This window comes from Pinus tabuliformis, chromosome 1_1, assembly GCF_031772625.1.
Source record: "Pinus tabuliformis cultivar Carrire ecotype Pingquan chromosome 1_1, CPIR1, whole genome shotgun sequence".
In the NCBI taxonomy this organism is placed as follows: Eukaryota; Viridiplantae; Streptophyta; class Pinopsida; order Pinales; family Pinaceae; genus Pinus; species Pinus tabuliformis.
This window is the reverse complement of record NC_142297.1, coordinates 328,963,472-328,989,426: the sequence shown is the minus strand read 5'-3', so window position 1 is coordinate 328,989,426 and position 25,955 is coordinate 328,963,472.

The following is a 25,955-nucleotide window of genomic DNA, read 5'->3' as shown; positions in this document are numbered from 1 at the left end:
AAACCCTAAAAATTGATAAAGGTTCACCAAAGCCAGCTAGGAGGGTGACAAGGAGTCAAGATAAGTTGGGCATCCTTGCTGAAGTTGCAAAGGACATGGGGAATTGATGAGTTAACTCCATGAGATAGAGTATAGTGCAAACACTAATTTTGTTACAATAACCCTAATTTTGTTGCATCAAAACCCTACTATATTTAACATTTTGGTTTACCATGGTTAAATGATCAAGCAGTAATAATTTTGAGTATATTGTGGTAAGATATCATATATTTTTGTGGCCTAAGGAGTACAAGTCAACATGAGGAAAGCAAACAGTAAAGAGGGTAAACAATTACACAGTTTTGGCATCATTTCCAGGTTCATGCATAAGTTGGCTACAAGGAGGGAATGCAAGTTTAGCTTCAGAGTATACACTTGTATAGCAATAGACTCATCCATATCCTATGTTGCAGTAGATAGCTCGTTCTTCTTCTAGGATGCTAGTAGCAGAAGCGTATAACAACCCTTGTACTATGTTTTGACTAGGGATTATGTACTAGATTAATGATATGAATAGATCAGAGGATAGGGATTTTTGTAATTTGATTAGTTAAATTTTCAAATACTATGTAAATATTTTGTAATTACTGATACCATACTTCAAGGAGCTTAACTCTATTATAATTTCTATATATTGCGTCAAGAATATGAAGAAAGAGTTGGGTTTTATAAAAATTATAGTTTCACTGTCTGTGCATTTTGAATGCTTCAATTTTTTCATTTGCCAAGATTAGTAGATTCTAAGAAGTGATATAAAGAGTCATGAGATAGTGGATGTTAGTATGTATCAATGTGTTTTTTATTTTCTCCTTCAATAATCTCATAACTACATTTCCTCTGAACATTTGGAAATTTAAATTAATTTAGAATTCATTATTTCTTTATGCTCTGAGTTAAGTTTTCAAAGGTTCTCATTCTGATCCTCTAAATCCACCATAGGATTCATTGTGAATTCCCTATTGTGGTGGACAATGTTTCCTCTTCTTCACTCATCTACAACAAATGACAAAGTTATAGGATCATCTATCCACCTTGCCTTTATCAATCCTTATTAGATAACTAGAATCTTGGTAAATTACCTAAAAATGCTAGATATTTGACTCAATCACCCAATGAGTTATTGTTTCTAGGCTCAACAAAACCCAACATCAACACAACCTATCCCAAAATTCTAGCCACAATGTGAAACTTAGAGAGAGCCTTCCCTGGATTGAAGGGGCTAGCCTTTAATCTACAAGTTTGAGTGAAAAGGTTACCTTGGAAACTTCTATCCCACAACCAAGAGATATTTTTTGAGTGCAAATATCTTGGCAGCCATACTGCGGATTCAAATGTTACATCTTACCCAGAACTGTTTTAAGGGTTAGATCTACTTTTTGTGGGAAAACAAGAAGTTGGATAACACTAGTGGCTGACATTTTTTCTCTGGAGACTCCACAGTGTACAATTTGAGGCTATTTCATTGGAAATTCTGGTGTATAAAAGGATTCATACAAGGATCCATTCAAATCCAAATCCACCAGAGGTCTTGACAAGTCTTGGAAAATTCTTCAGGAAAATGAAATATGCAAAAGAAACAGGTACCTTTCTTTTAGAAAAATATCTTTCTTTTCCTAAAGAGGAAAAATCTTTTGAGGACATTCAGTTAGATTTGAAATTTGTACACAATTTATTTAGATTTAAATCAGAATCCAATTTGTCAGACATGGTCCTTTATGAAACAAAACTAAAACATTTTACTCCTAGTATTGTTTAAAGAATAAGTAATTTAGAAGAAGATAAAGAGATTTGGTTGCAATTTTATACATTTAAACATCTGGTTCAACAAATTCAAACCATTGTTTCTAAATCTCCCACCTTCAAGCATCTCGTTCCATCATTTTTTGCTCCAATGGATTCACTTCCATTAGTCATCCCACATAGTTTTGTTTCAATTACTCCTATTGGTTCTACTATACCTACTTCATCAACTATTAAAATAATGGTTTCACTTCCTCTGTCATCTGCATTCCAGACCCATGTTAGTTCAAAGCCATCTTGTACAATGACTACTAGATATACCCCTCTCAATCTCCCAGCTCCTTTACATGATACGCATTTGAATTATGGTTCTAAGAGTTTACTTTAGTTTGATAATACAAGACTCCTCACAACTTAGCAGCCATTAGTGGAATTTTGGGGTCTAAAATGGGCCTCCTAAGGAAATTATAAAATAATAGTGGAAAAAATAAAACAAGATTAGATTACATCATTAAAGTTTAGAGGGAAAAATGAAAAAACTATTTTTTCAACTCATATTTCAACTTATCTCCCTATGAGTTTACTCAAATTTCGTGCAGGAACACTCGTTGAATGAAAAATTTGGTTCTTCATCCAAGGAGTACCCATATTGCATACTTTTGATGGACCCTACTACACGAAAAATGAGAAATACATGAAAAACGTGATTGCAATCACGTTTTTTCATGTATTTCTCATTTTTCGTGTAGCAGGGTCCATCGAAAGTATGCAACATGGGTACTCCTTGGATGAGGAATTAAATTTTTCATCCAACAAGTACTCCCTCTCAAAATTTGAGTAAAACCTTAGGGAGATAAGTTGAAAATACGAGTTGAAAAAAGTAGTTTTATTATTTTATTATTTTTTAATCTTTTTACTTTTTTACTCCAAAAATGGTGAATCATCCCCATGGTTGACATCATCATCTTGAATCTTACTGGTTCTTATAAAGTTTATTTTGGTTGTACATTTTTCTTAGGAGGCCCATTTTAGACCTCAAAAGTCCCCTAATGATGTAGACATGCTAAATGATTTTATTGATATAGAGGAGGTAGATCAGGAGGATGTTAAACTCAAATTTTTTGCACAAACTCTATCAGGGGAAGTTAAGAAATGGTTTCGAACTTTACCAGCAACAAGTATATCCAATTTTCAATAGTTTGAACAACTATTCTTGACTAGGTGGGAAGTGAAGAAGAACCTTTTGCAGATATTGGAAGACTATGAGAATTTAAAGAGGAATCTAAGGGAATCAGTTCAAGATTTTACAGTTAGGTTCAACAAAATCTATAATTCTATCCCTGCTAATATCAAGCGAACTCCTGGTTTAGCCCTATTACATTACCTTGATGGTTTTGAAGCCTTTCTTGTAGCAACTTTGTCCAATCTTCATTCAAAACTTCCCTTTCTTTCTTCAAATCTTCCATGTTTCCTTTCAATTATGCTTCTACACCATCAATATTAGCTTCCATGGTATAGATAAAACCATTTATCTTAGCTTCAATCACATTCTTCAAATCAACCATTAAATTTTTCTTACTAGGCGTTTCTATTTTCTTGATTCAAGTCATTTTTTTCTTACTTTTAGGATCCCTATATTTAAACGACTGTAACTTTGTAATTTTGGATCTTCAAGTTCTGAAGTTTTGTCCTGCGATAGTCCTCTGAGTTGTCATTCCAACCCCACAAGTCTTATCGAGATTGGATTCCCCAAGAAAGAGTTATGCCCAATCTCCCACAATGACTTGATTATAGACTGGTTCAATAGAGAAAATTTGTATGATGTGCCACGTGCCAATGTTTCAACCTTCGTTCCTGAAAACAATACCAACAACTACAATCCGTCTTCTTTCTGTCACGTATTACGAAATTTGAATCTGATGTTTAGAGAGAAAGTTACGATGATTTTCCCTAGGTTGCCTGTTTGAGATGGAATTCTGGGGCTTGCAAAAACCGTAACTTCCTCAACTCATATCTTTGAAAATATAGCAAGAAAAGATCTAAAATTCAAACTCGAAGTTCATCAAGATTTAGGGTTAAATAGGTTTTAATTTCAGCTTCGTAGAAAAAAATTATAGCGAAAATGCCACGATGACCTGTTTGAAGCAACGAAACCCTAGAATCCAAAGCTCTGATACCAAATGTTATGCAACCAACTCACAAAATATAAGAAGAAATAGATCAATAACTTCAAAATTAGTCTCTTCGAGGGGGCAACTTCCTTTACATTACACAAATGAAAAAAGTATTGAATGATACAAATGACAATACCTCCTTCCTATATAGAGGAGTCTAAGAGGTCACAATATAATCAGAGCCTACATAACAATAATATTGTTAGGGCACAACAATACAATAAGGGGGTTGAACTAATAACAATAAGGGGCTACACTAATAGTATAGGGACCTAACACGTTGATTACTGAACACCCTAACTAGGACATTTGGATATGCTATTAGAATATAATCCACACATCCCTAACATTACAATATCATTTGTAGATGATTGGAAAAAGGGGGCTTCATATAAATTTCAACACATTAAAGTAAATTATGTTATTTATGCTCGAGTAACAAGCTTTTCACAACATAAATGTCATTCATATGAAATTCTAAGCTACATCCTCAATTTCCTCGATATTTGTTGTTATGAATCCACTCTTTTGATATCAATTTCTCATTGTAAGGTCTATACTATTGATCTTTTGTTGGATGAAGACATTAGATTTTCAATCTCTACAATTTGATTTAAAACACAATGGGTGGAACAAGATTTACAACACAATAGCTTTGATTCTCTAAGATCATTGTGAGTTGTCATTAGGTTTTGTTGCTCGGGGGTCTCTCAAACCACTAATGATTTTGTTGTTGGGCCTGCTTGTTCTTCTGCTCCAAAGGCTATGGTTTTTATAGATGGGCCCGCCTGTTCTTTTGCTCCAAACTCTATGGTTTTCATAGACGGGCCTGCCTATCTCCATTTCAAATGTTTTTGTATATATATTCAAGGGCCAAAAAAACCCAAAACATTGTGGTCAAGCCCTTTTCGCCCTAAATTGCAAATGCTAGTTTAAGAAATTGATCTATAAAAAGTTTGATTAGAATTACCAAACAACTCCAACAACCTGTCAATGAGAGGGATGGGTGTATATGTACACATTAAATCCCTCACCACTGGTATATCATTCATTAAACAGTCACCTGCCCATAAAATAAAATGTTCACTTTGCCTTTCTAGCCTAGTTTCCACGGGTTTTACATTCAAGTGTTGTTGTGGTAGTGATAGCCATCAATTGTGCCTCCCCAAACTTGCTTCTTTGCGTGTCGGTCAATACATCGTGAAGGAAAAAAAATACATAATGCATGCAGACTATAATTCACCATCATCCATTCCAAAGCCAATATTAGACACCAATCACGGACTAGATGCTCAAATAGAGGTATTTGCCCTCTCGAAAAAGAAAAAGCAATTGAATGCGGACCACTGCCCTTTGGGAGTATTTAGTTTACTTTTATATTCCCACCAAGCATCACACAAATCACTCATAAAGTTGTACACCATTGCATTGCTGGTTGGGAGGAGTGATCAAATTTGAAGGGCTAGCCTTAATTTCAATTTGAAGGGCATATATTCATCCAACACTTCTATAATGAAAAGCTAAAAAAAATATTATTTCTACATTTCATTTTTAATCAATTTACTTTTCCTATTAAATAAATTAAACTCTTAAACCTATGGTCATTAGAAGATATCACATTATGACAATATCAAATAGATAATATAATGAGATCTAAAAATTATAAAAAATGATTAGAATTACAATGTTTTATAACTGAATTTGCATTTTTTAAATAACAAAATGATTTCATTATTCTTAAAAATATCTATGATATTCAAATTATGCATTCTTAATAATTAATACATGTGACTTCCAAATTTTAACTGAACAAATTCCAAGGAATAAAAAATTGTCCATCGACAAAGTGAAATGTCCATGAGTGGAAGCAATTTTGGTTCATCCACACAACTGAACAAAGTAAGTTGGAATGTGGTCAGGTGTATTGTGGCGGTGTGCTTTTGCGGAAAAAATTAAAGCTAAAATTGTTATTTTCATGCGAATTTCAGGACGAGAGTTTGCAGCACAAATGGCCGGGGGATATAAGTTGTTCGTTTAACGTTAAAACAAAAATTATAATGTCCCCGCATCGTTATTAGTACTCATTCTTGCCGGCATCAATGACATTTGGTGACATTACGACCCTGAAATTCCTGCGTAAAAGAAAGTGATATGTTTTATTATTATTATTATCAGATGAATCGAGCTTATCAGAATTGCAGAATTTCCAGGAAGCTGCAATACGGATGTCGGATGCGGATTAATTATCACTTGGACCATCGCCTCGACTCAAGTCAGAGCTCTACAGATCTACAACCTTGATGTGATGTTCATGAAATTTCTGTCAACCGGCGCACCCATATATTTTATTGGTTCATGGAGATGACCACGCAAATAAGTTAAAAATTACGGATTCAGGAGATGACTTACGCAAATAAGTTAAAAATAGATATCCGGTAATTTTCAGAAATGGTCGGCGGAGTAGCAGCCCTTCACACCGGGAATTTTATAATATTATTTAAATTAAAAAAAAAAACCGGAAGAAATCAAAATTATAATTTATTTTTACGCGCAACTTTTGCTATCTCTTCTGACCTGCTAGAGGGGTCTCGACCTGCTGTGACGTGTTCAATTTTGAACACTAACTTGGGAGTATATTCTTCATCGATGTATTCGCACCATCGCTCACGGCGCTGTACTCCCCCACCATTGGTAGTGACACCTTTACTTTTTAGACTAAAGGATCCACGTTTATTGTCCCACCACTCACCGACAAGATCTTCAAAACTAAAAACCTTTGCTTTTTGGGTGGAATTGTTTCTCATTTATTGTCCCACCAGCCAGGCAAGTTTCCACTTCGACTCTCCAGTCAAGCTCCCACGCGTTTTACGTTTAAATTGGTAGTGACAGCCATCAATTGTGCGGCCCCAAGGCAACATGACACAGTGAAAAGTAAAATGTAGCGAATGCATGCGGACCATAATTCCACCACCGTCTATTCAGAAGGTAATTGAATTCAAAATAGTCAAAACATACAGCATATAGTTTGAATAACGTGTCCGAGAATTTAGTGGTAGATATGGCTTTAATTATAAAGAATAAAAAAGGAGAAAACCCGCGCATAGTTCAGTGGTAGGGTTAATGTGTGTGCATATATAAGGATACCTCTGCACACCCATCCTCACAACAATCTCAGTGCGCTTCTGAAACCGTAACTTATTTCCTCCACTGCAAATTGCGTTCATAGCATCGACAAACACTACCTGCCATTTTTACTTCTGTTTTCCAATTTGCAATGGCTGTATCGTCTTCCATCGCTGCCTCTGCCTCCGCCGCTACTCATTCCACCAACAATCATTGGTACGAAGTGTTTATCAACCACAGAGGTCCTGATACGAAGAAAACTTTCCGGCAGTTCCTATTTCCAACTCTATTGAAACATAAATGCCTCTGACATGCAAGGGGAATAATAGTTGCTTTGTTGCTAAAATGCCAAAGTCAACTTTGAAGGAAATATAAATGCAAGGGAACTGCTATATCTCTAGCATGTCAGACTACATTTATGTTTCAATAGAGTTGGAAATAGGAACTGCCAAACTTTCCAAAGGGTCAGTATGTGGCAACTTGTGTCGGTTCGCATTAATCTGATTTTGACGGGTACATTGTTACCGCTTTCATTCAGAGCGTATGCATATGAATTGATTCTCTTGGTGGTAGAAAAATTGATCCGGGTTATTAGTCAAATTTGAGTAACATTCTGTTAAGCAATGAGGTAACTAGAATAGGTTTGGTAGCTATTTATATTATAATCATTATTAAATGGGGATACAAATAACCCCTTTAATTATCTGACAATTATGATCAGCGCTTTCTTAGCTAAGTTATTTGGTAGTATTTTGGAAAAGAAGTTGAGCATATGGTGAAGGTAAGCGGGCTAAAGACCAAGCGGGTTTTAGAAGGCACCACTCAACAACAGACCACCTCGTTACGCTTATGATCATTGTGGAGGAATGCCATAATGATAAATCCAATCCCTTTTGTTGCTTTGTGGACTTTAGAAAGACTTTCGATATGGTTTCTAGAAACAACCTTTGGAATAGATTAGAAGAGCTAAATGTTCCTTTCGAGTTGAGAGCTGCCACTATTAGATTATACAAGAATGTACTTGCCAAGCTAAAGAGCAATGAGGGGTGGTCGAAAGATATTAAGTGTAATATCGAAGTTAAACAAGGTTGCCCCCTCTCCTCTACCCTATTTGGCATTTACATTGATAAGTTCGAAGGTTATTTAGAGGAAGCAGGATGTGCTGGCATGATCTTAGCTGGGCTAGTCGTCATCCTTCTTCTCTATGCTGCCGATATTGTTCTCCTCGCAAGGTATCCATCTGATCTTGATAAGCAACTTAGGCTTCTTAAGGATTTCTGCTCTACCATGGGTATGACTGTTAACACTGACAAAACAAAAGTTATGATTATCAAATTCAAGAAGGACACCTACACTAATTTTATGTATGACAATAATAACTTGGAGGAAGTGTAGTCTTACAAGTACCTAGGAATTGATATTCATCACAAGCTCAACTGGAACTATAGCATTGAGAAAATGATTAATGGGGGCTGGAAAGCTTACTTTGGTCTTGAAAATAATTGTAAAACAACAAACCTCATAATGTGGGATAAAAAGAAGTTCCTCTTTGAAACTTTAGTCACTCCTGTTATCTTATATGGATGTGAGGTTTGGGGTTGCAACATCTCTAAAGAATCCTGGAGAAAGATTGAGCAAATCGAGAAGCACTTTATAACGTATAACCTGAAAATTAAAAGCAATACACCCTACCCTTTTCTCCTTATAGAAGTAGGTCTTTCCCCTATCGAAAGCCTAGCTATGACTAGGCTTCTGTTGTACAAGCACAAGCTCAATAACATAGGAGATCATAGACTTCCCAAGCTAGCTTTAAATTCTAGCCAAAACCAACTAAGACTCGAATGGGGGTGGTATAAAGACACGAGGGTCTGGTTAAACCATTGGGAGATCAACGAGAATGATGCATTTCAAAACATTAATAACATTAAAAATATTGTTACTTCTAAGTTCAAAGGAAAAATGTGGTGTGAGAAAGATTTAGTGGCTAAAAGAAAATTAAGTTATTATAAGAAGGTCATCAACCCCACGCTAGAAGATCAAAAGTATCTCTTTGTTTTAGCTAGCTCAAAGAAGAAAATTAATATAGCGAAGATTAGAAACGAACTCTCATGAGCTCCATAGTGAAACAGGTCATTGGGCAGTTCCTAAAACACCATGGATGGAAAGAATTTGCCATTTCTGTGATAATAGGAACATGGAGGATGAAAACCACTTCCTCTTAGAGTGCCCCGCATACAACCACATTAGATCTCAATTTCATAATCTTTGTCGCAACACTGACCTTCCTAGCCTTTTACAATGTCAAAATTATAGTGAGCTTGGGAGGCTTCTCTCCAAGCTTTTGAGCATAGAAATAAAATCTTAAATCAAACTAAATAATTTGTTTCCTAGCCTTTTACAATGTCAAAATTATAGTGAGCTTGGGAGGCTTCTCTCCAAGCTTTTTGAGCATAGAAATAAAATCTTAAATCAAACTAAATAATTTGTTTCTTTAGGTCCGATAGACCAAAGTTTGGTCTTAGTGGACGTTAACCATCATCATCATTATTATCATAAATGTTAACGGTAATAAATTTTCTTTTTATTTTGTTGTTTCAATTAAATTAATTATTTAATAAAAAATTTAAATTCTATAATTTTAGGGAATAGCGATTTGATTTCAATTGGTCCATATTGTATCTCGAACAATTTGTGAAGAATAAAAAAATAAAAGAGAAAATGAAATAATCAAAATATATATATATATATATATATATATATATATATATATATATATATATATATATATATATATATATATATACATAATTATGATTTTCATGGAATTTAAAAATATTTTAATTTTTTTTTTCAATTTTATTAAAAAAATCAACAAAAGTTTTTGAAATTTGTAATTTTTTGATGATTTATAAAATTAAAAAGTTCAATATTGTAAAAGATATTTTGAAATAAAATTAAAAAACTTAAGTGCATATAAAACATTTAAAAAAAAATTTAAATAAATGTTTTGGAAAAATATAAAATAAAATTTATTTAAAAAAATAAAATTTTAAAATTTATAATATAAAAAATAAATATTATTTTAATTTAGTCTTTATTTAATAATTAATATATATATATATATATATATATATATATATATATATATATTAAACAATAATAAAATCATTTTGATATTAAATAACATTTTAAAAAATAATTGTCATGATATCCAATTAATATATTATTTTCAACAAATACTATTATCATCATAATTTTCCTTACATAATAAAATAGATAAAAAATAATGTTTAATTGAAATACACAACTATTGTCTTTTAGATAGAATAGATAAAAATAATAAAGTTTGAATGGGTTCAACCAATGAGCTGCAATGTTGCAGTTAGGATTCTAGGCAGAGAAGGAATCCTAGAGTGTGACTAAGGAGTGATTGTTTGAAACCATGAACAATATTGAGAGGGAGGAGGGTAAATCAATATTGTGTCTTATGACCAATTTTACCAATTTTTCACCTTTCTTATCACAAACCTCAATTCATCTATTCATTCGTAGTTCATTAGCAACATAGTATATGAGTAGATGTAAATATGAATGAGTAAGCCACATGAGCGACTACTACATAAGTAAATAACCATGAACCATAAGCAATAAGATCAATAAACATGAACGTAAGATCGAAAACACATCAAGGCACAATCACACATAGAGACACCAGATGTAAGGTAGAATGCTCAAGGATAAAAACCATCGATGAAAAATAGTCTTCATTGCCCTCTTCTATTATCATATTAATTTTACATCTGATTCACTGGCCACCACCAATGTACAAGCCATAAATTTTCCAATCATACAAGCCTCTATTCTCTTTAGACAACAACCTGTATGAACTTTGGAGACCACCACCTGCAGGAAGCCATCACTCCCTCGACTTTGCAGGGCACCACCTGTTGGAAGCTATTACTTCCAATAAATCTTGCCCAACCAACACTAGACTATCCAACCACAACTAGATGGAAGTCAAACACTCCCAAGTTCTTGGGCCACTACCTGAAGGATGTGATTACACCCTAAATATGCAAGCCACCACTTGATCGCTGAAAGCCCCAACCTTCAACACATCTCATGAACCTCATTTCAAATTATTTCACACTGTGCCCATATACTCAAATCAACAAAAAAATGAGCCTATTTTCATCAATTTTCAAATGGGACTCACAATAGCAATTTTCACATATAATAATCTCTCTACTACAACAAATCTGCTCATATATCAAACATTGAATATATGTCATCCAACACAATCTTAGCCGCAATCAATACATCATCTCAACACAATCAACATCATACATATAAATCTGCAATCCACATCAATCCTCCAACATATATATTCTCAGCATAACTCAATCAGTAGTATACCAAATCTAAATACAAAAACTCTGTCATGTATCAAAAAAGTGACCATACAAGATATGAATACAATGCTACAACCATATAAAATAAAACATGATTTTCTTAGTTGTAAACTCCTACATACACTATGTTAGAAATACAAGTGTGTTGTATAAAATATGCTAACATCCAATCTCCAACGTAGTGGGAATCTCCTCAATCAAATGCCTTCATAAACCTACATCAAACATTTGTTGAAGCATGCACACGAAAAATATACAATAAAGCTTATCACCTCCAACAATCTGCTATAATTATGTCTCTCCTCTCACCATTGGTTCTCAAATCTCTCCAATGACTAACTCTCATAAAGGAACCAACCAAATTTCACAATTTTTTCTCCTATAAATAATTTTTTGGAGTGATTAAACATTAGAAGAAATGGAGACCTAACCATATATGTTCATAAATTATAAATTTGGTCTGGTTCATAAAAATTTCCTCCTTAACTCAATCCACCACCATTTTCATTGAATGAGAGATATTTTCCAACTTAGCTAATCACCTTATTCAATAAATAAGAGACTTTTTCAAGTTTAAAAAATCATCTTGTTCAATAAATGAGAAGATATATTTTCAAATTTAATTAATCACCTTCTTCAATAAATGAGATTTTTTTTCAAGTTTAATCAATCACCTTCTTCGATAAATGAGGGAGATATTTTCAAACTTAATCAATCATCCTCTTTAATAAATGAGATAATTCTTCAAGTTTTTCTTTTCTTTTCTTTATTTATTTATATATTTTTTCTTTTATTTATTTGTTTTTTTATTGACATCAATTCCAACATAATTGACGGCACAATTGGCTCCTTTGATAAACATCCTAGGTTCACATCAATGCCAACACCATGTGGCCAATATGGATTCCATATTATAGAAATGCCTCCTGATGCTCCGTGAGCAACTTCGACTAAATAATCATAGTGTATCCAAACACACTTTATAAGTTTATTGAGAGACTCAAAAGAGCATTTGGTTTCCTGAATCATCATGATATGTGGTTGTTCTTGTACATTTTATTTTTTCCAACGTTGGAGCCCAAATGTAACTTTGGGTTAATTTTAGAAATTTAATGTATATGTAATGGTAAAATCTAAATGTAATTATGAAGAAATGTGAAATCAAATGCAAAACAAGAATGCAAATGTGTAATGATATGAAATGTAAATGAGATGAAAATGAAATGCACATGCAATGAAATGTAAAATTCATGAAAGGTACATTTCATTGGAGGGAAATATGGTTGGGAGATATTTTGATTAAAGTAATAAAATATTCCTTCTAGGGTTAGGGGTTTTGAGGAGAACATAAGGATTCGAGAGAGGGTTTTTGTTGGTCTCTCATTGGATTTTGTAGTGAGTGTTGCATAGTGTTTTTGGTGGTTGTGTAGGGAGCGTATGAAGGAAATGAAACCTCCTTGCTACCATGGCAGGGAGGCCTACAATTTGTGTAAATTATGGTTATGTAATGTGAAAATAATTTAGGTTCTTGAGTTATGTTGTTGTTTGCAAATTTTTTCTAGGTATGTTCAACATGTGTATCTGTTTCAACAGTTTATTTTCCAATCCTGTGATATTTGCAACAATGTGGTTTTATTTACAAAAATGTTCTATGCACTGTGGAAAATTGGGGAGTAATTTTTTGTATAGTTTTATGTTGCAGTTTTAATGTTACATGTACAACAACTTTCTTATTTGAAGTGTAATCCACTAGTTTAGTATTTTGACCAGTTTATACATTTGCAACAATTTTATGCCATGTATTTATTTGCAGCAACTGCATGAAATGTAATATGATGGGCTAAAGTTGCTATTAATGTATTTGTTGTAGTTGGGTTTTTATGTCAAATTTCTAGTTTCTTGGTTTAAAGCACAACAAAGTTAGGATTTTTTTTTCCAGTTTTCTGTGCAGATTTAAGTTTTTGTTAGTCTTGGCAGTTGTTTTTTTGCAGTGCTGAATTTTGTTTATGACAGTGGTTTGGACTGTGTTTCTGTCACTGTCGGTTCATGACACTTTTGGTGCATGGCATTGTCAGTGCACAGGACTATTAGTGTGTGGTATTATGAGTGCGTGGCACTATTAGTGTGTGGCATTGTCGATGCACAACATTGCCAGTGCAAATTGACAACACTAGCGGTGGAAACAATATTGGTGACAACACTATCTGTGTTGTCGCAACTGGTAGGGGTAGCATTGCCTAGGTTTTTTCAGTTGTGTTGGTTTCCATGTGTTGAATTAGCTTTTCCTTGTCAATTCATTTTTCTCTTCTTTTTGGCACCCCCTGACCAAGAGGGCACGCCAACAATGCGCACAAGTGATCCAAAAATGGATCTAGAATAGACTTCTAAGTCTAAAATTGTTCCTCATAGAGGAAAATCAAAGTCAAGGGATGCTCTTGGAAATAGTCCCATTGCATAGATCTCTTCAATCTAAATCTAATGCAATTTGAATGAGCTAAAATGGACTTCGGATGAACAAGTTATTGTAATAAGAAGTTTGCCCATTGTCCTTTGAAAAGGAGGCAAATTCTTATAAAAATGGGCTTAAGGCCTTATATGGAAAAATTGCATTGGAAGGGTTAAAAGGAGGACGTAGACCAAAGGCAAAGGGACTCCCCCGATAGCGATCTCCGGCATATCGCATTGGGGAAAGGTTTAAATGCGATATCGGGACCCCGGTAGAGCCGCTTGCGATATGCAATGATCGATGTCGGCGATCAGAGGAGATAGCGCTAAGGGCCATGCGATGTGCGACTTGCGATTGCGATGATCAGATCAGCAAATCAACGTCAGCGTGTTCCATGGTATATGGAAAGAAGCCCCAGGCCATAGCGATAGTGATATACGATGTGCAATATCAACCGTTGGACCGGAAAAAGAATGGACAATCTTGATTTGATCGGCGATCGGCGATTGGTAATCCCCGATACAAAGGGCCAATACACATTGTGATATGTGACTTGTGATATGCTGATAAAAGGCGGACCTAGTAGAGTTTATAAGCGCAATTTTATACTTTTGAAATCCATATTTAAGGGGTTTCTGGGTATTTCCCGTGTATTGGGTTTTTTGGCCATAAGCTAATGCGACTGCGATTTGTGATAGAATGGCAAACCCGATGGGTTTATAGATGTGATTGCATATATTTGAAGTCCAATTAAATGCTCCATGATGTGTTTTTCCTGTGTATTTCCGTTATGCTATTGTTTCCGGGATTAAGGCGGAAGAAAGGTCGCTGGTTCCTTTTCAATTGAAAACTACTTCTATTCTTAAAGCGTTTTGTGCCATGCTATTAGGGGACATTGTGGAACAAGAATGCATTATGGAAAATGCAGGCAACCATAGATACAGAAAGGAACGATTCCTCATGATTGGGGACAGAGGAATAGATGGAAGTCACTGAGTCGGAGGATTCCACAGAAACACAAAGAGAACAATTAACAAGGCAGATGAAGGTTGCTGAGAGTCACTTGGAGGTCGAGCGAAACACGAAAGGGACAGAGAGCCCGAGAACTTGAGTGCCGAGAGCTAGAAATCCTGAGAGCTTCAGAGCCAAAGGGCTGAGTAGAGGTAGAGCCACCAGAGGTTAGAGGCAGAGCCAGACGGACAGAGCGAGATAGCTAAGAGAGCCGGAACCAAATGAGCCAGAGAGCTGAGAGCCAGAGCCAGTTAGCTAGAGAGCCAGAGCCGTAGAGCCAGAGAGCTCAAACAAACTTCTAAGATCCATGGGATGTAATGAAGTTCAGAACAACAAAGAGATCAAATGATCAAGCTATTGCTGATTTCAAGAGTGTGTTGAAGACAACAGAAGGAGTTCCAGAGATAGTTAAGAGAGTTCTGAGGGAGTTGGTGCAAACTAGAGCTCAAGATAGCTCAAAGCACTAATTGGAGGAGCCTAGTTCAGAGAAGCCTAGATCTGTCTGTAAAGTGAGGACAACCAGGGGTGAGATGGTATTCTAAACCCATAGGTTCAGTTGTAAACCAAGGGAGTTGAGTATGGAACTTGTAAAAGAAAGATTACCATAATCCCAAAGAGCCTAGTGAAGTTGATTAGAGCTCATGGAGACATAGCCCAAGATGTCAGGGTGAACTCCTAATTAAACTTGTTATCTTATGTGTTTGTTTATTTGCTGCATTGTATTTACTGTTATGTGTGTTTTACATCAGCATAAGAAAATGTACATAAGCACTTGAACAGTCTAAAAACAAACACGAACATATACCTCTTCCAAGCACTTTTAATTCTGCATTTATCAAGCATAAGCATAGATTTTGGAAATATATAAGCTTTGGAGTGGGAGAGGTTCTTGTAAGCTTGACAAAAAGCCTTCAGTGCCCCATTTCAGATCAGGTGGTATCAGAACGGTTATATCTGAGTCTCAGGTTGATTAACCCCACCTTCAAAGAAGGTGATATCAAAGCTGGTTATATCAGAACTAGTTATACAAGAGCAGATGGTATCATGATGCAAGTGGTACTAGTATATGCTTGTTGACTTGAAAGGTGTTCAAACAGTAGCAGGATTTTGTTGTTTGATTGTTTGTAAACTGACAGTTGTTTGAGTTTGCAGAGGTGAAGTGAAAGGTATTGTTAGCTAAGTCCAGGAGAGGACAAGAGGGAAGAAGGGCTGAAGGCATTCTTCTTATACCAAAGGACCTCAAAGCAATCCTTGAAGCACAAGAGGTTTGTTGCAAATGGTTGTTTGAATAATCTCTTTGTTAATCTTGTTTGAAGTTTTTTTGTTCATTTTGATAATCACTACTTCTACAAGTGAGTCCTCAAATTCTTCCTTCATCACAAGATTCTTTGATGAAGACAAGAAGCAAGACTTGTTCACCATGATGGATATGGTGAGAGAAATGTATGAGGATGGAAGGAGGAGCATCATGCTTAGAGAGTAGTTGAATTCCATGAAGGAAGAGAAGCAATTGCTTTTTGACAAATTGCAGGAAATGGAGAGGCGACTTCATATTGCAAATATGAACATGGAAAGGATGCATGAGTTGGAGACACAACTCTTTGTTTCCAAATAAGCCTTGTTCAAGTATCAGCTTGAAGAAGAGGTAAACAATTCCTGTTTGTCTTCAAATTCCTCTAAGAATATTTATATTGGTTCTTTTGAAAAAAATACTAGAGGCATAGGTTCCAATTTAATGTCCAAGATGGGCTATGAAGGAAAAGGCTTGGGCAAACATGCATAGGGTATTGTTGAGCCAATAATGGTTGAGGAAAAGCCTAAGTATTTGAGTCTTGGCTATGGACATTCTTATGGAGAAAGTTCCAAAGTTTCCATGAAGATAATTGAAACAATTCCAAGAAGGAGTTTCATTTCAGGTCTTCTACCTCAAGAGTGTGAAGATTGTATTCTTGAGGAATGCAATAGCTTGAAACATCACTTTCAAGAAGAAGGTGTTCATAAGCATGCATTTGAACCAGAGAGTTGTGGAAACTAAGAAAGCCTTGAAGAGGTTGATGGTGTTCCAAAGGGAGCCACTTCTTCATTTGATTCACCTCCTCATGAAGGTAATAAAGGTGAAAGAGGAAGGTAAAAATCCGGTTCTAATCACATTCCTTTTTATTATGTTCGACATGATAAATTTCCATATAATTACCGGAAAAGAATTGCATGTTCCTTTTGTGGTTTGGATAACCATAATGTTTCTAGATGCTAGAAGAGAATGGCCACATACAGGAAAATTTTGAAGGAAAGGAAACAATAAGCCAAAGGTCCACTGGACAAGGCAAATCATGCCGTCAAGAAGATACACATGTGTTGCACTTACTGCCATAAGCAAGTACATATTGCTGAAAAGTGTTGAACTTGAATCCAACAATGCTTCCAAGAAACTTGAAGAAGGTGGAAAGAGAGAATGGCAGGAACGGAAAGAAAGATTCCATAAATGATGCATTTTAGGATGATTCACATGTTGATGCTGATGTGTAGACAAAGGAAGGACCTTTGAAATGGATTGGTAAGAAATGGTTAGAGTTCTTATCCAATTAAGGTTGCATGTCATTTGAAGATGCATTATATCAAGTCACATCGATTTGAATTTCTTTGTTAATGGAATGCAAGTTACAGGTTTTTACCAAGAAGGTGAATGGAAAAAGTTGAGTAGGAGACTCACTTTATTGCTGCAACATTATATTCATTTCAGCTTCGAAGGTACATTATGCTTAAGCGAAATTTGAAGGATGAAATGCATGCATAAGCATGATATGCATGAACATAGGGATGTTGATGATTTCCTTGTATTTGAACATGTATGTGTGATTAACTTGAAGGGTTGATTGCTTTGTTGTAAACATGCATGTAATGCAATATTGACTTGATAAAAGTTGATTTGGTCTCCAAGATGGAGATGTTGATGAAGCATTTCATCCTTGAAAAAGAATTCTAAAGTTTCTTTTTCTACATGCTTGACTTGAAGGGTCAATTGTTTTAAAGGCATGTTTTGTTGGCTTGTTATCTAGTCAATCATTTGTATGCAAATGTAAAGACATGGAGGTGTTCACAAGATGTAAAATCTGTTTCTTTTGTTGAAGCAGGAGTTTAGGCCATCCAGTCGTTGTCTGTAATCTTGTTGTTGTTGATAGTATGTCAAACAGGTACAAATGAAATTTTTGTCAAGCAGATGTAACTTCACATTGGTTTGATCCACCTTGGATCAATGATCAAGGCAGAGAAGTTCAAACTACCTTCTATAACCTTCTCAGCAGGAGTTCTGTAGGAAGTCAAGGAGGAAAACAATTCTTCCCATGAGGATAAGCACATATAGGAAGGAAGTGTTTAAAGGCTTTGGTTCAGAAGCACTATGCAAGGAAAGTGTATGGAGGATGAAAGAAGAGGGTGTTGTTACTCTCAGTTATTGTTCTGATCAGCATATCAGTCTTTTGGAGGCCAAAATTTCTTTTTAGTGGGAAGGTGTGATCCAAAATTGATCTAGAATAGACTTCTAAGTCTAAAAATGTTCCTCACAGAGGAAATGGAAAGTCAAGGGATGCTCTTGGAAATAGTCCCATTGCATAGATATCTTCAATCTGAATCTAATGCAATTTGAATGAGCTAAAATGGACTTCGGATGAAGAAGTTATTGTAATAAGAAGTTTGCCCATTGTCCTTTGAAAAGGAGGCGAATTCTTATAAAAATGGGCTTAAGGCCTTATATGGAAAAATTGCATTGGAAGGGTTAAAAGGAGGACGTAGACCAAAGGCAGAGGGACTCCCCCGATAGCGATCTCCAGCATATCGCATCGGGGAAAGGCTTAAATGCGATATCAGGACCCCGGTAGAGCCGCTTGCAATATGCAATGATCGGTGTCGGCGATCAGAAGAGATAGCGCTAAGGGCCATGCGATGTGCGACTTACGATTGCGATGATCAGATCGGAAAATCAACGTCGGCATGTTCCATGGTATATGGAAAGAAGCCCCAGGCCATAGCGATAGCGATATACAATTTGCGATATCAACCGTCGGATCGGAAAAAGAATGGACAATCTTGATTTGATCGGCGATCGACGATCGGTAATCCTCGATACAAAGGGCCAATACACATTGTGATATGTGACTTGTGATATGTTGATAAAAGGCGGACCTAGTAGAGTTTATAAGCGCGATTTTATACTTTTGAAATCCATATTTAAGGGGTTTCTGGGTATTTCCCGTGTATTGGGATTTTTGGCCATAAGCCTATGTGACTACGATTTGTGATAGAATGGCAGACCCGATGGGTTTATAGATGTGATTGCATATATTTGAAGTCCAATTAAATGCTCCATGATGTGTTTTTCCTGTGTATTTTCATTATGCTATTGTTTCTGGGATTAAGGCGGAAGAAAGGCCGTTGGTTTCTTTTCAATTGAAAACTACTTCTATTCTTAAAGCGTTTTGTGCCATGCTATCAGGGGGCATTGTGGAACAAGAATGCATTGTGGAAAACGCAGGCAACCATAGATACAGAAAGGAACAATTCCTCATGATTGGGGATAGAGGAACATATGGAAGTCACTTAGTCGGAGGATTCCATAGAAACACAAAGAGAATAATTGACAAGGCGGATGAAGGTTGCTGAGAGTCGCTTGGAGGTCGAGTGAAACACAAAAGGGATAGAGAGCCCAAGAACTTGAGTGCCAAGAGCTAGAAAGCCTGAGAGCTTCAGAGCCAGAGGGCTGAGTAGAGGTAGAGCCACCAGAGGTTAGAGGCAGAGCCAGACGGATAGAGCGAGATAACTAAGAGAGCCAGAACCAAATGAGCCAGAGAGTTGAGAGCCAGAGCCAGTTAGCTAGAGAGCTAGAGAGCTCAAATAGACTTCTAAGATCCATGGGATCTAATGAAGTTCAGAACAGCAAAGAGATCAAATGATCAAGCTATTGTTGATTTCAAGAGTGTGTTGAAGACAACAGAAGGAGTTCCAGAGATAGTTAAGAGAGTTCTGAGGGAGTTGGTGCAAACTAGAGCTCAAGATAGCTCAAAGCACTAATTGGAGGAGCCTAGTTCAGAGAAGCCTAGATCTGTTTGTAGAGTGAGGACAACCAGGGGTGAGATGGTATTCTAAACCCATAGGTTCAGTTGCAAACCAAGGGAGTTGAGTGTGGAACTTGTAAAAGAAAGATTACCATAATCCCAAAGAGCCTAGTGGAGTTGATTAGAGCTCATGGAGACATAGCCCAAGATGTCAGGGTGAACTCCTAATTAAACTTGCTATCTTATGTGTTTGTTTATTTGCTGCATTGTATTTACTGTTATGTGTGTTTTACATCAGCATAAGAAAATGTACATAAGCACTTGAGCAGTCTAAAAACAAACACAAACATACACCTCTTCCAAGCACTTTTAATTCTGCATTTATCAAGCATAAACATAGATCTTGGAAATATATAAGCTTTGGAGTGGGAGAGGTTCTTGTAAGATTGAAAAAAAGCCTTCAGTGCCCCATTTCAGATCAGGTGGTATCAGAACGGTTATATCAGAGTCTCAGGTTGATTAACCCCACCTTCAAAGAAGGTGATATCAAAGCTGGTTATATCAGAACTAGTTATACAAGAGCAGATGGTATCATGATGCAAGTGGTACTAGTATATGCTTGTTGGCTTGAAAGGTGTTCAAACAGTAGCAAGGATTTTGTTGTTTGATTGTTTGTAAACTGACTGTTGTTTGAGTTTGCAGAGGTGAAGGGAAAGGTATTGTTAGCTAAGTCCAGGAGAGGACAAGAAGGAAGAAGGGCTGAAGGCATTCTTCTTATCCCAAAGGACCTCAAAGCAATCCTTGAAGCACAAGAGGTTTGTTGCAAAAGGTTGTTTGAATAATCTCTTTGTTAATCTTGTTTGAAGTTTTTTTGTTCATTTTGATAATGACTACTTCTATAAGTGAGTCCTCAAATTCTTCCTTCATCACAAGATTCTTTGATGAAGACAAGAAGCAAGACTTGTTCACCATGATGGATATGGTGAGAGAAATGTATGAGGATGGAAGGAGGAGCATCATGCTTAGAGAGCAGTTGAATTCCATGAAGGAAGAGAAGCAATTGCTTTTTGACAAATTGCAGGAAATGGAGAGGCAACTTCATATTGCAAATATGAACATGGAAAGGATGCATGAGTTGGAGACACAACTCTTTGTTTCCAAATAAGCCTTGTTCAAGTATCAGCTTGAAGAAGAGGTAAACAATTCCTGTTTGTCTTCAAATTCCTCTAAGAATATTTATATTGGTTCTTTTGAAAAAAATACCAGAGGCATAGGTTCCAAGTTAATGTCCAAGATGGGCTATGAAGGAAAAGGCTTGGGCAAACATGCATAGGGTATTGTTGAGCCAATAATGGTTGAGGAAAAGCCTAAGTATTTGAGTCTTGGCTATGGACATTCTTATGGAGAAATTTCCAAAGTTTCCATGAAGATAATTGAAACAATTCCAAGAAGGAGTTTCATTTCAAGTCTTCTACTTCAAGAGTGTGAAGATTGTATTCTTGAGGAATGCAATAGCTTGAAACATCACTTTCAAGAAGAAGGTGTTCATAAGCATGCATTTGAACCAGAGAGTTGTGGAAACTAAGAAAGCCTTGAAGAGGTTGATGGTGTTCCAAAGGGAGCCACTTCTTCATTTGATTCACCTCCTCATGAAGGTAATAAAGGTGAAAGAGGAAGGTATAAATCTGGTTCTAATCACATTCCTTTTTATTATGTTCGACATGATAAATTTCCATATAATTACCGGAAAAAAATTGCATGTTCCTTTTGTGGTTTGGATAACCATAATGTTTCTAGATGCTAGAAGAGAATGGCCACATACAGGAAAATTTTGAAGGAAAGGAAACAATAAGCCAAAGGTCCACTGGACAAGGAAAATCATGCCCTCAAGAAGATACACATGTGTTGCACTTACTGCCATAAGCAAGTACATATTGTTGAAAAGTGTTGAACTTTGAATCCAACAATGCTTCCAAGAAACTTGAAGAAGGTGGAAAGAGAGAATGGCAGGAACGGAAAGAAAGTTTCCATAAATGATGCATTTTAGGATGATTCACATGTTGATGCTGATGTGTAGACAAAGGAAGGACCTTTGAAATGGATTGGTAAGAAATGGTTAGAGTTCTTATCCAATTAAGGTTGCATGTCATTTGAAGATGCATTATATCAAGTCACATCGATTTGCATTTCTTTGTTAATGGAATGCAAGTTACAGGTTTTTACAAAGAAGGTGAATGGAAAAAGTTGAGTAGGAGACTCACTTTATTGCTGCAACATTATATTCATTTCAGCTTCGAAATTACATTATGCTTAAGTGAAAGTTGAAGGATGAAATGCATGCATAAGCATGAACACAGGGATGTTGATGATTTCCTTGTATTTGAACATGTATGTGTGATTAACTTGAAGGGTTGATTGCTTTGTTGTAAACATGCATGTAATGCAATATTGACTTGAGAAAAGTTGATTTGGTCTCCAAGATGGAGATGTTGATGAAGCGTTTCATCCTTGAAAAAGAATTCTAAAGTTTCTTTTTCTACATGCTTGACTTGAAGGGTCAATTGTTTTAAAGGCATGTTTTGTTGGCTTGTTATCTAGTCAATCATTTGTATGCAAATGTAAAGACATGGAGGTGTTCACAAGATGTAAAATCCGTTTCTTTTGTTGAAGCAGGAGTTTAGGCCATCCAGTCGTTGTCTGTAATCTTGTTGTTGTTGATAGTATGTCAAATAGGTACAAATGAAATTTTTGTGAAGCAGATGTAACTTCACATTGGTTTGATCCACCTTGGATCAATGATCAAGGCAGAGAAGTTCAAACTACCTTCTATAACCTTCTCAGCAGGAGTTGTGTAGGAAGTCAAGGAGGAAAACAGTTCTTCCCATGAGGATAAGCACATATAGGAAGGAAAGTGTTTAAAGGCTTTGGTTCAGAAGCACTATGCAAGGAAAGTGTATGGAGGCTGAAAGAAGAGGGTGTTGTTACTCTCATTTATTGTTCAGATCAGTATATCAGTCTTTTGGAGACCAAAAGTTCTTTTTAGTGGGAAGGTGTGATCCAAAATGGATCTAGAATAGACTTCTAAGTCTAAAAATGTTCCTCACAGAGGAAAATGAAAGTCAAGGGATGCTCTTGGAAATAGTCCCATTGCATAGATCTCTTCAATCTGAATCTAATGCAATTTGAATGGGCTAAAATGGACTTCGGATGAAGAAGTTATTGTAATAAGAAGTTTGCCCATTGTCCTTTGAAAAGGAGGCAAATTCTTATAAAAATGGGCTTAAGGCCTTATATGGAAAAATTGCATTGGAAGGGTTAAAAGGAGGACGTAGACCAAAGGCAGAGGGACTCCCCCGATAACGATCTCCAGCATATCGCATCGGGGAAAGGTTTAAATGCGATATCGGGACCCCGATAGAGCCGCTTGCAATATGCAATGATCGGTGTCGGCGATCAGAGGAGATAGCGCTAAGGGCCATGCGATGTGCGACTTGCGATTGCGATGATCAGATCGGCAAATCAACGTCGGCGTGTTCCATGGGATATGGAAAGAAGCCCCAGGCCATAGCGATAGCGATATATGATTTGCGATATCAACCGTCGGATCGGAAAAAGAATGGACAATCTTGATTTGATCGGCGATCGGCAATCGGTAATCCTCGATACAAAGGGCCAATACACATTGTGATATGTGACTTGTGATATGCTGATAAAAGGCGGACCCAGTAGAGTTTATAAGCGCGATTTTATACTTTTGAAATCCATATTTAAGGGGTTTCTGGGTATTTCCCGTGTATTGGGTTTTTTGGCCATAAGCCTATGTGACTACGATTTGTGATAGAATGGTAGACCCGATGGGTTAATAGATGTGATTGCATATTTTTGAAGTCCAATTAAATGCTCCATGATGTGTTTTTCCTGTGTATTTCCATTATGCTATTGTTTCCAGGATTAAGGCGGAAGAAAGGTCGCTGGTTCCTTTTCAATTGAAACTACTTCTATTCTTAAAGCGTTTTGTGCCATGCTATCAGGGGGCACTGTGGAACAAGAATGCATTATGGAAAACGCAGGCAACCATAGATACAGAAAGGAACAATTCCTCATGATTGGGGACAGAGGAACAGATGGAAGTCATTGAGTCGGAGGATTCCACAGAAACACAAAGAGAATATTTGACAAGGCAGATGAAGGTTGCTGAGAGTCACTTGGAGGTCGAGCGAAACACAAAAGGGACAGAGAGCCAAAGAACTTGAGTGCCAAGAGCTAGAAATCCTGAGAGCTTCAGAGCCAGAGGGCTGAGTAGAGGTAGAGCCACCAGAGGTTAGAGGCAGAGCCAGACGGATAGAGTAAGATAGCTAAGAGAGCTAGAACCAAATGAGCCAGAGAGCTGAGAGCCAGAGAGCTCAAATAGACTTCTAAGATCCATGGGATGTAATGAAGTTCAGAACAACAAAGAGATCAAATGATCAAGCTATTGCTGATTTCAAGAGTGCGTTGAAGACAGCAGAAGGAGTTCCAGAGATAGTTAAGAGAGTTCTGAGGGAGTTGGTGCAAACTAGAGCTCAAGATAGCTCAAAGCACTAATTGGAGGAGCCTAGTTCAGAGAAGCCTAGATCTGTCTGTAGAGTGAGGACAACCAGGGGTGAGATGGTATTCTAAACCCATAGGTTCAGTTGTAAACCAAGGGAGTTGAGTGTGGAACTTGTAAAAGAAAGATTACCATAATCCCAAAGAGCCTAGTGGAGTTGATTAGAGCTCATGGAGACATAGCCCAAGATGTCAGGGTGAACTCCTAATTAAACTTGCTATCTTATGTGTTTGTTTATTTGCTGCATTGTATTTACTGTTATGTGTGTTTTACATCAGCATAAGAAAATGTACATAAGCACTTGAACAGTCTAAAAACAAACACGAATATACACCTCTTCCAAGCACTTTTAATTCCGCATTTATCAAGCATAAGCATAGATCTTGGAAATATATAAGCGTTGGATTGGGAGAGGTTCTTGTAAGCTTGACAAAAAGCCTTCAGTGCCCCATTTTAGATCAGGTGGTATCAGAACGGTTATATCTGAGTCTCAGGTTGATTAACCCCACCTTCAAAGAAGGTGATATCAAAGCTGGTTATATCAGAACTAGTTATACAAGAGCAGATGGTATCATGATGCAAGTGGTACTAGTATATGCTTGTTGACTTGAAAGGTGTTCAAACAGTAGCAGGATTTTGTTGTTTGATTGTTTGTAAACTGACTGTTGTTTGAGTTTGCAGAGGTGAAGGGAAAGGTATTGTTAGCTAAGTCCAGGAGAGGACAAGAAGGAAGAAGGGCTGAAGGCATTCTTCTTATACCAAAGGACCTCAAAGCAATCCTTGAAGCACAAGAGGTTTGTTGCAAAAAGTTGTTTGAATAATCTCTTTGTTAATCTTGTTTGAAGTTTTTTTGTTCATTTTGATAATCACTACTTCTACAAGTGAGTCCTCAAATTCTTCCTTCATCACAAGATTCTTTGATGAAGACAAGAAGCAAGACTTGTTCACCATGATGGATATGGTGAGAGAAATGTATGAGGATGGAAGGAGGAGCATCATGCTTAGAGAGCAGTTGAATTCCATGAAGGAAGAGAAGCAATTGCTTTTTGACAAATTGCAGGAAATGGAGAGGCGACTTCATATTGCAAATATGAACATGGAAAGGATGCATGAGTTGGAGACACAACTCTTTGTTTCCAAATAAGCCTTGTTCAAGTATCAGCTTGAAGAAGAGGTAAACAATTCCTGTTTGTCTTCAAATTCCTCTAAGAATATTTATATTGGTTCTTTTGAAAAAAATACCAGAGGCATAGGTTCCAAGTTAATGTCTAAGATGGGCTATGAAGGAAAAGGCTTGGGCAAACATGCATAGGGTATTGTTGAGCCAATAATGGTTGACTAAAATCCTAAGTATTTGAGTCTTGCCTATGGACA